General features: G+C 31.7%; 1 non-coding gene across 1 annotated transcript; it reads right to left on the bottom strand.

The window, feature by feature from the left end:
* Window positions 1–9,749: 9,749 nt before the first annotated feature.
* LOC148566116 (small nucleolar RNA R71) lies at window positions 9,750–9,859 on the bottom strand. The gene has a single exon (XR_015884914.1). It is a non-coding gene; the product is annotated as a small nucleolar RNA R71 (small nucleolar RNA).
* Window positions 9,860–10,470: the final 611 nt, after the last annotated feature.

Here is a 10,470-nt window from a genome sequence, read left to right as displayed (position 1 = left end):
ATTGTCAAAATTCCTGTCACACATTAAGCCTTTCTTTGGACCGACTTAATGCGCACATGGAAACTTAAACTTCGCAACCTATTTATTACCGCATATATTTTCTATTAATTGGCCAAACAATAACCTTCCTTTGGGCCGATTATTGACCGCATAATTAATAGAAAATAAACAAAAGTGTACAATGCTTATTATTTGGCCAAACAATAAACTTCCTTTGGGCCGATTATTGTTCGCATAAATAATAAGCATTACTTTATTCTTAATTAGTTATCCAAATATATATTTACCATCAATATGTATATGTAATTCGGCCAAATATAGACCTTCCTTTGGGCCGATCAATATTCGCATGAATTACATAGCACCATATTCCTTATGTTTTGAATAAATCAATTTTCACAAAAGAGGCTACTTTGACAGCATAATGTTCAATTAATTTATTCCAAAACCAAATCTTTATAAAATAGATGGGTATACTAATCCAAATTGTTACCAATTTCCTTATGTAACAACAAAATAATATTTTCTATTATTCAAATATTATTATTAATATATATACATAACTTGGCCAAATATAAATCTCCTTTTAGATCGATTAATATTCACATAAGTAACATATACATATTAATCCTTATATCCTAAAAGGATAATCAATTAAGTTTACCAAATTAATGGCACACAACTAAATGCCAATTATATACAGTTACAAAAATATACAAAAAACACATGATAAAAAAATATCTATTTGACCATATATATATGTAACCGAGACAACATTAACGTAAAAATAATAATAATAATAATAATAATAATAATAATAATAATAATTACATGTTATATACCGTGAAAGTTGTATATATCATCCAATAATATACATATGCGTAACATATATATATATAGCGAACCAAAACAGTATACCGGAATACGTTTTATATATATATAATGCGTATTGATGCAGACACATAATGGGAACAATTTGTGCAACAATTTCGGATGAACAACGCATATGTATATATATTGATCCATTAAAATAAAATCGAATATTTTCGATGATTTAATTATGGATGGCTCTGATACCACTTGTTAGAATAAATTAATTTTCAATATCCCAGATCATCCATATTGAATCATCAAAATATATATCATACTCGAATTCATAAACATAAATCATACGACAGGAAGAGTTTGGATCTTGTGGTTCTTTCGATCTTCCTCAACCAAAGCCTTCTGTATTCCTAGGAGACTGAATCGCAACTCTTTTGATGGAGAAAGAGCAACAAAGACGGCTTTGGCATATTGGGGACCGAAACCCTGAAGGTCTATTTATATTTGAGCATGGCACCCATTAAACCCTTAAGCCCAAATAAAATAGTATCTAAAGCCCAAAAGATAATATATCTAAAATCCAAAAAGATAATTATCTAAGGAACAAAAGATAATATCCGGTTTTATTCTCATTTAATTCCAAATCAAAAGTAATAATGACTTATTCAATTTAGCATTTATAACAATAAATGAGATCACCATTATATAAGTCATTTAATTTGAAATAGCATAATTTGTGATTATAATTAATATATGTATTGCCCACAAATAAATTAGAAAATCAAATAATTTCCTAACATATACTGCCTATCACTTCATATCTAAATTATTAAAAAAGATAAATAAATAATATTTAATAAATTTTATATAATTTATTTTTTATTTTAAATATTTTATTTTTTATTTTAAAAAAAATTAGACAATTTAAATACCATAATAAAAATACCATAAAACTCACCTATATCTTGTTTCCAGGGTCGGCGTGCTTCCAAATAAGTGAAATTTGATTATTTTTATTGTCAGATTAGATAGATTAGAAGATTAGATAACAATAAAACACGCGGCCTAAATAATATCCCTCTCAAATTGTTCTTTTCATTTTTTAATATATTAATAATTCATTTTTGTAAGTTTGCATAAAACTATAGAATTTATTATTTATTATTATTAATTAATTATTAATATTTAAAAACATAGACTAAAGTATATTATTAAGTTAAAAAATTAAATTAATGACAAAAATAATAAATAAAAATAATGAATTTTGAAAATTTTTTAATATTTTTTTAAATTTTTATTTTGATGCATATTTTTTGTGGATAACATTAGTTTAATGAAAGTTGTGAGAAGTTTTAAGTGTTAGTTTGGATTGGTTTTTTTTAATAAAAAAAATATTTTTAAAAAAAAATTAAAGTATTTTTATTTAATTTAAAATTTATTTAAATATTTTAAAAAATATATTTTATTAAAAAAGTAAATTATTTATTTTTTTAAGCTAACAATATCTTGTTTTTTAAAAAGTAAAAGTAAAAGCCGTTTTTAATATTTAAAAGTTTTTTTTTAAATTTATTTAAATGTAAAATAATTTTTATCTATTAAAAAATGAATAATATTTCATATCTAAATATGTTATTAATAAAGTCTAATTAAGTTAGTCTAACATAACAAAAATTAGTTATGACAAATATTATTTAAGTATTATTATTTAATTTGGTTAGACTTAGACGTGTAGTATTATTGTAAAAAATATTCTTTTAAAAGATAAAAAAATATTTTTTTTAAAAGCCAATTTAAAATGACCATAAATTAAAAATTAGATTTATAAAGAGATTTTAAAAGTAGATGTTTTGCACAAAAATCGTACTAAAATAGATGGATTGAAACATAAATTTAGCACAAGAAGGAGAAACACGAGCATGTAAATATCAATAATTGATTAATGTGGAATATGGAAGAAAATAAAATATGAAGAAAGAAAATAGAAAATAGAAAATAGATTCTTTTAATTTTTTTTAATAATTTAGGGAATAAAGTATGATTTTTTATTATTAATTTTATAAGTGAAATAAAAAAAAAATATGAAAGAGAACATTTAAGGATTAGAAATTACACGTTACTTTTTCAATTTTTTTTTAACAATTGAGAGGATTTCATTCTCAAAAAAAAATTTATGAAAATGTGAGTTTTTTTTATTTGGACGAGGAAGAAAATAGAGTGGAAGAAAAAAAATAGTATGGAATCTACTAAAATATTTTCTTCTAAAAAATGAGATGAAAATAAAAAAATATGTGTAAACGAGTATAAAAATTACTAATTCACTCTTTGATTAATTAAAAAAATAAAATACATAAAGGTATTAATGTAATTTTTTATTATAATTTTTTTTCTTGTCATTTTTTTATCCAAACAAATTTTTTTTTATCGAAATAACACATAAAATAATTTATTTTTTCTTCTATTTTCTTTCTTTCATTTTTTTCTCATTTTCTTTCTTTCTATTTTCTATTATCTATCCAAACAAAGTGAAAAGTAAAAATTACGGACAACATTATAGCATACAATTTATGATAATGGAAAAAATATAAACAATAAGATTAACTTAGTTAAAATAATAAAGTATTTTGAATTTTATATAAAACAAAAAATAACTTTAAAAATAAATTTTATCGTACTATTATCAGACCTAAAATATTAGAATATTAAACACTTAAGTATTTGCAATGTGTAGTTCGTTGTTACTTGTTAGTAGATAATAGCTAAGTATTTATAAGCGTTAAGTATCTTTTTGTTTCTAACATTTTGGATCAAAATCAAAATTATTTTTTATTTTTTTTATTAATATCATCCCTAACGTTAGAAATAGTTTAAAAATCATTTTTTTCAAAATGAAATATTAATTACATGACGATTTTTCTTAATAAAATACCCTCTTTCACCCACTAAAAACCACAATCACCATCATTTTTAATGGTGTCGATTCTTTTTTAGAGATTCCTAATACTGCAAAAAATAAAAGGAGGAAGCGGAGAAAGAGAGAGGGGGGGGGGTAGTGGTGGTGGTAATGGTGATGGTGGAGCACATGATGATGGTGGAGTTGTTAGTGGGTGAAAGAGGATGTTTTATTAGGGGCAAAATTGTCATGTAATTAACATTTTAAGTGAAAATGACGATTTTAACGCAATTTCTAATGTTAAAGATGATATTAATAAAAAAAGGTCGGGAATGATTTTGATTTTGACCGAAGATATTAGGGATGAAAAAAGTACTCAATCCTATTTGCACTATAAGAAAAATGCTGAGTATTGTTGGATTTACGGTAAAAAAAAAAACGAATAAAATCCGATGGTAATTTATTTACCATCGAAAAAATCGGACAGTATAAACATCGCCGGTAACCAATTACCGTAAGATTTTTTCGTCCGATGGTAATTACCGTCGGATTCTACAATGGATTACTTGTCTAAAAAATCATTTGGTTACCGGCAGATTTTTCCAACAGTAATATTGGTGCCACAATATCTTGTTTCCCGCAATATTATCGTCGGATTATGCTATCGGTAAATCCAACGGTAATATCAATTTTTTTAAAAAATATTGTGACACAATTTTTGTTTTAATTTTAATTTTTTATCTAAATTTATTTTTCACACAATTAGTGGTCAATTTACAAATAATGGAACCAATTATCTAATATTAAATATAAAATATTCAAATAAATAGAATGAAACAGTAAAACAAATCCCTAACCACTAAAGATTCTGATAGTCATCGTCGTCGTCGTTGTTTTCGTGGTCCTGTTGAAGCGGCGGAGAAGGCAGTGATTTCTGTGTCTTACCAGCAGCATTGCTGCCACTAGTAGGGCCGATGTTAGCGGCACGCATCTGAGCCTCTATCAGCTGAAGTCACTTCAACTGCTCCCTCCACTCCAACCTGAGGTCATCCGTATCCGTCACGCGTGTGAGGATCTCTTGATACCTCTCCTGAGTCTCGGTCAGCTCTTGAGCCTGTTTGTGAAGGCTCCAGGTGAGCTCTTGTACCTGCAGCCTTAAATCAATGCCTTTCTCGGGATCGACGGCTCGGCTGTAGACAGAAGCGGACGATGGCCTCAACGTGGATATGCGGAGGCTTCCGGCAAAGAACAACCCCAATCCGTATACGCGGTTCTTGTACGGTGTTGAGGCGGTCTCGCGCCAAACTGCATCGAGATTGACGACTGAAGCAGCAGCACCACTAGCGTCCTCCCCACTTTGCTGAGATTGTTGAGTTGCGGCCTCCAGTCTCTGCGTGTAGAACTCTTATGTAACACATATTATTATAATTAGGATGACAACTGTACAGTTAATTGAAAATTTTATATCACAAAATTAGATGTTTACTCACATAATAATCCACCAATGTCACATCGCGATCCAACGACTTTGACTACACATGTTGCATTGAAATAAGTTGTTAGGATGCCTACTAATGATATATCAAAGAATATAACAAAGTTAATAACAAAATTAGAGAACGCTGATGCCTGAACCCGTCATCTGTCTCTCAGTGAACGTACAGAGCCTTCTTGATTTCCGGGCAGATCTAGGAAGTGAGGTGGTCGCGCTTCTCACGTATATCGTCTAGTATCTATTGCAGCCGCCTACCATACGATGGTCGTATATCTTCCTAATGATGAGACCATGCTCCTTGTCCCATATAAAGTTCAGCTTCACAAATAAACTTCAAAATTAGTTAATCAAAATATGTCATATTAAACAAAATAGAAGATATAAACTAGCTAAAAAGGTTTGACTATACTAAGCTGTTACTGCCCACTTTTGAAATCATCACTCTTTTGTCCCAAAAGGAATTTTCTTATAGCTCGGCCATGGATGGTCCTACATTAGCTTGATGACGTTGGTCATCTCCTGAGTACATGCATTATTGTTTGGCGCAAACCTATCAAAAATTCACAAACTATAATATATAGAGATTTTTTTAGAAATTTTAGCAAAGTTTCATCTATAATTGGAATGTGCCACAAACTCTATCCATTAACAACTAACTTAAACAGCATCAATTGTCAATAATCAATGAATAATAGTCAATAATCAAGAAGCAAAATCCATAAATCCACTAAATCTACTAAACTAGAATAAATAATCAAAAATCAATAAACTCGATATATCAAACACTTTTAGCAATTCAAACTTACAATCCTAAATCCACATAAACTAGGGTTGTACTTGTACATGGTTTGGTTAATTTAAAAACCAAACCTGTTTTTTGGTTAACCAAAAATTTAATCTTGGTTAATTAACCAAATTGATTTTATATTATAAAACTAGTTATTAACTGGTAATAAAATTTAAAAATCAATTTTTAACGGGTTATAAAAATAAAAATCGATTTTGAAAATTGGTTTTTGAATAAAAAAAACTAGTTTTTGGAAAAATAAAACCGGTTTTTGGATAAAAAAAACTAGTTCTTGGACAAAGGGAAGAAAGGAGGTCGCCTCGGCGTCATAGTGATCCTCGAGAAGCAGATAGGTGGGTAAGGGAAGAATCACGATCTGCCTAGTTTAAAAGGCGACGGACTCCGCAAATGAGCCCAAGTTCAAAAGGGCATAGGAAAACTCGAAAACACGAGATAATGGGGGCAAACTCCATTTGCCTCTCACGTCCTTCAGGTGCGACTTCCAAACACTTTGATAAGCCTACCGATCTGAAGTACGACGAGAAGACGGATCCTCAGGAGCACATTGATACTTTTGAGGCAAGAATGAATCTGGAAGGGGTAGGGGATGCGATCTGATGTAAAGCCTTTCTGGTAACATTGTTAGGGCCAGCCAAGGCATGGTTTAATATCCTCCCCTCCGGATTGATCTCTTCCTTTGCCGATATCAAAGTTAAGTTCTTAGCTCACTTTACCACTAGAAGAACCCAGGCTAAGCATCCGATCTCCTTGCTTGGGGTGGAACAAAGGGTAGGAGAAAGCATCCGAGATTATTTAGATCACTTAATAAAGGAACTACTAGAGGTAAATACGCGAATCCCTGAGGTCGTTTGCTTATGTCTGATTGCTGCATTGTTGGAAGGAGACTTCTGAAGGCATCTGACTTCTAAGGATGTAAAATCCATGGAAGAAATTCACCATATTTCCTTAGAATATATGTGAGATGAGGACGTCTCCAAGGTAGTCTCAACAAAAAGGAAAAATCCGGCGCCATCACCTAACAAGGTCGACAGCACGGGCCAAACCTCATCTCCAAAGCCACCAATTCCACGGGTCGGGAAGTTCTCCACATACACACCGTTGGTTGCCTCACTTGCCGAAGTATATCAACAAGTCTTGCATAGAAGCATCCTCCCAAAAGCTGATGCATGAGTATCTTATTCCCCTTTTCGAGCTATTTTTATATTATTTTTAATTAGATTTTATTTACTTTTACTTGATTTTAGTGCAAAAATCATCTTTGGATGCTACTTTGAGTTTTTCTTATATTTTTATGGTTTTAGGTGAAATTCGAAGCAGTTTGGAGAAGCCTGGAGCAAGAAAGAAAAATGCTGGCAGTACCCTCCTTGGGCGCTGAACGCCAACCTGGCGTTTGGCACCAGCAGGGGGCAGAGACCAGAAGCACGCTTCCCCCTATGGGCAATCAATGCCCATTCCTGGCGCTGAACGCCAGCAAGCACTCTGAATTACACCCTATTTGGCCTCCAAGTGGATTTAGCACTTCTTAGTTTTATTTTATTTTCTTTTTGTAATATTTATTTACAAATAATATCTTTTAGAGTTAGCATTTATTATTAGGTTAGTATTTAAAGTAAAAGATCAATTAAGTTTAGGATCTTCTTCTTTCCGCAACATTTTAGAATCCTGTTTTCTCTGTATTCAATTCTAAGGTGTTGTTTTCATTCTTAATCTTATGAAATTGGGTGGAACAGGAGTATGACCATTTTTCTACATGAGTTCTTGTGATTATCGGGAGAGTTATCTCGCTTGAACTACAGCTTGAAAATGCTCCTCCTAAATTGTTAATTACATGAACTAATTGGGATATGTGACATATAATTCAGTTAGCTTTGGTTAATTAGGGTTTTTGTGGCGTTAAACTAGTTTTCTAAATTTTATCCTCTGATACGAATTGAATGAACACGGGAGTGGTGTTTGATGACGATTAGAGGAGATTAAATCACTAAGGGATTAGAGTTTAATCACTTACAGTTTGCCATAGAATGAATCATTCATTATTAAAATAGTTAGTAAGAAGTTTTAATCCAGAAAGATAAATATCTCCGATACCTTAACTATTTTCTTACATTTATTTTACACCAAATCCTTTTATTGCTTTCCTTATTTCTCCTGTTTATTGTTTATGCGTTCACGCCGACAAACAACCTTTACTGTTTGGCTGACTAAGTCCAACAGGATAACTATTGCTTGCTCAGTCCGACAATCCTCATGGGATTGACCTTCACTCACCTGAGGTATTACTTGGATGACCCGGTGCACTTGCCGGTTAAGTTGTGCGAGTTCAAATTTCGCGCACCAAGTTTTTGGTGACGTTGCCGGGGATTGTTTGTGATTGACAACTACCGGTTGTCTTGTTGCTTAGATTAAGTATTTTTATTATTAGTTTTTGTTTAATTATTCTTTTTAATTTTCAATTTCTATTTTGTTTAATTTTCTTAATTTTCAATTTTTATCTTGTTTATCTTTTCCTTTATTTTCAAATTTTGTTCTAGTTATCTTATTTTCATTTAATTTCATATTTTGAGTTTGGTGTCCCTTTAGGTTTTATCTTTTCCTTTCGTAGTTTTCATTTATTTTAATTTGTTTTCGAAACATGGATGACCCAGTGCACTTGCCGGTTAAGTTGTGCGAGTTCAAATTTTGCGCACCAAGTTTTTGGCGACGTTGTCGGGGATTGTTCGTAATTGATAACTACCAGTTGTCTTGTTGCTTAGATTAAGTATTTTTATTATTAGTTTTTTTGTTTAATTATTCTTTTTAATTTTTTATTTCTATTTTGTTTAATTTCCTTAATTTTCGATTTTTATCTTATTTATCTTTTTCTTTATTTTCGAATTTTCTTCTAGTTATCTTATTTTTATTTAATTTCATATTTTAAGTTTGGTGTCCCTTTAGGTTTTATCTTTTCATTTCGAAAATTTTTTAGTTTTCATTTATTTTAATTTGTTTTCAAAAATCTTTGAATTTTTTTACTTATCTTAATTTATTTTTGAAAATCTTTTAGGTTATTTATTTTCAATTTTTTTTTCAGTTAGTTGCTTATTTTATTTTATTTTATTCTTTTCTTTTAGGATATCTCACTGGGAGTTCTCTATACTCTGACAAAGAGACTCCAACTTTTCCTTTGTTTGTTGTTGTTTATGAGCATGAACAGGGACAAGGAACCCCTTCTTGATTTTGATCCTGAGCCTGAGAGGACATTAAAGCGGCATTTGCAACAAACAAAAGCTTACAAGGCCTGAGAGAATCTCACGGAAACCTTTGAGAAGGAAGTTGAAGAGGCCACTTTGGTTGGAGGGAATCCAAGCGTTGAAGAGCAAGCAAGAAAGATTCTTGGCTCATACACTGCCCCCACTGCTGACTTCTATGGGCGCAACATATTTATATCTGCCATTGGTGCCAATAATTTCGAGGTTAAGCCTCAACTGGTCACTCTGGTGCAACAGTACTGTCAGTTTCATGGACTCCCACAGGAGGACCCCAACAAATCCATATCTGAATTCCTGTAGATCTGTAATACTGTTAAGACGAATGGAGTGAACCATGAAGTTTACAATCTCATGCTCTTTCCTTTTGCTGTAAGGGACAGAGCAAAGTTGTGGCTTGATTCTCAGCCTAAGGAGAGTCTGGACACATGGAACAAGGTGGTCACTGGATTTTTGACCAAATTCTTTCCACCATAGAAGCTGAGTAAACTTAGAGTAAATGTCCAGACCTTTCAGACAAAAAGAAGGGGAGCCCCTCTATGAGGCATGGGAGAGATTCAAGCAAATGGTTAGGAGATGCCCCTCAGACATGGTTTCAGACTGGACCCGACTGCAGATCTTTTATGATGGCCTCTCTGAGATGGCCAAGATGTCATTAGATCACTCTGTAGGTGGTTTTTTACACATGAAGAAGACACCTGAGGAGGCAGATGAGCTTATTGAGATGGTCGCCAACAACCAGTACAAGTACACTTCCGAGAGAAACCCGGTGAACACTGGGACCACTCAAAAGAGAGGAGTCATGGAGGTGGATACACTGGATGCCATCTTTGCTCAAAATAAGCTCATATCCCAACAAATTAGTATGATCTCTCAGCACTTAACTGGGATGCAAGTTTCAGCTGTCAACACTCAAGATGCATCCTATAGCATGGATGAGAGCTACACTCAAGGGGATGTGTGTGATGTTGCTCAACCCACCATGGAGGAAGTGAATTACATGGAAAATTCTTCTAGAAATCCCAAAAATGATCCCTATGCAATTACCTTCAATCAGGGATGAAGGAATGATGCGGGCAGAAATTGGCGAATATAAATTATTAAAATATATACGTTGCAAGTATAGTTCTTAATTCGCCAGAAATCCGCCTATCAATTTTGAAAGATGTCACAGAAAATTGAAATTAAAATACTGGGAGTATGAATC

Source organism: Arachis ipaensis, chromosome B5, assembly GCF_059453495.1.
Source record: "Arachis ipaensis isolate K30076 ecotype BB chromosome B5, ASM5945349v1, whole genome shotgun sequence".
Classification (NCBI taxonomy): domain Eukaryota; kingdom Viridiplantae; phylum Streptophyta; class Magnoliopsida; order Fabales; family Fabaceae; genus Arachis; species Arachis ipaensis.
The sequence above is the reverse complement of the archived record's forward strand: the minus strand, read 5'-3'. Positions and strand labels throughout refer to the sequence as shown.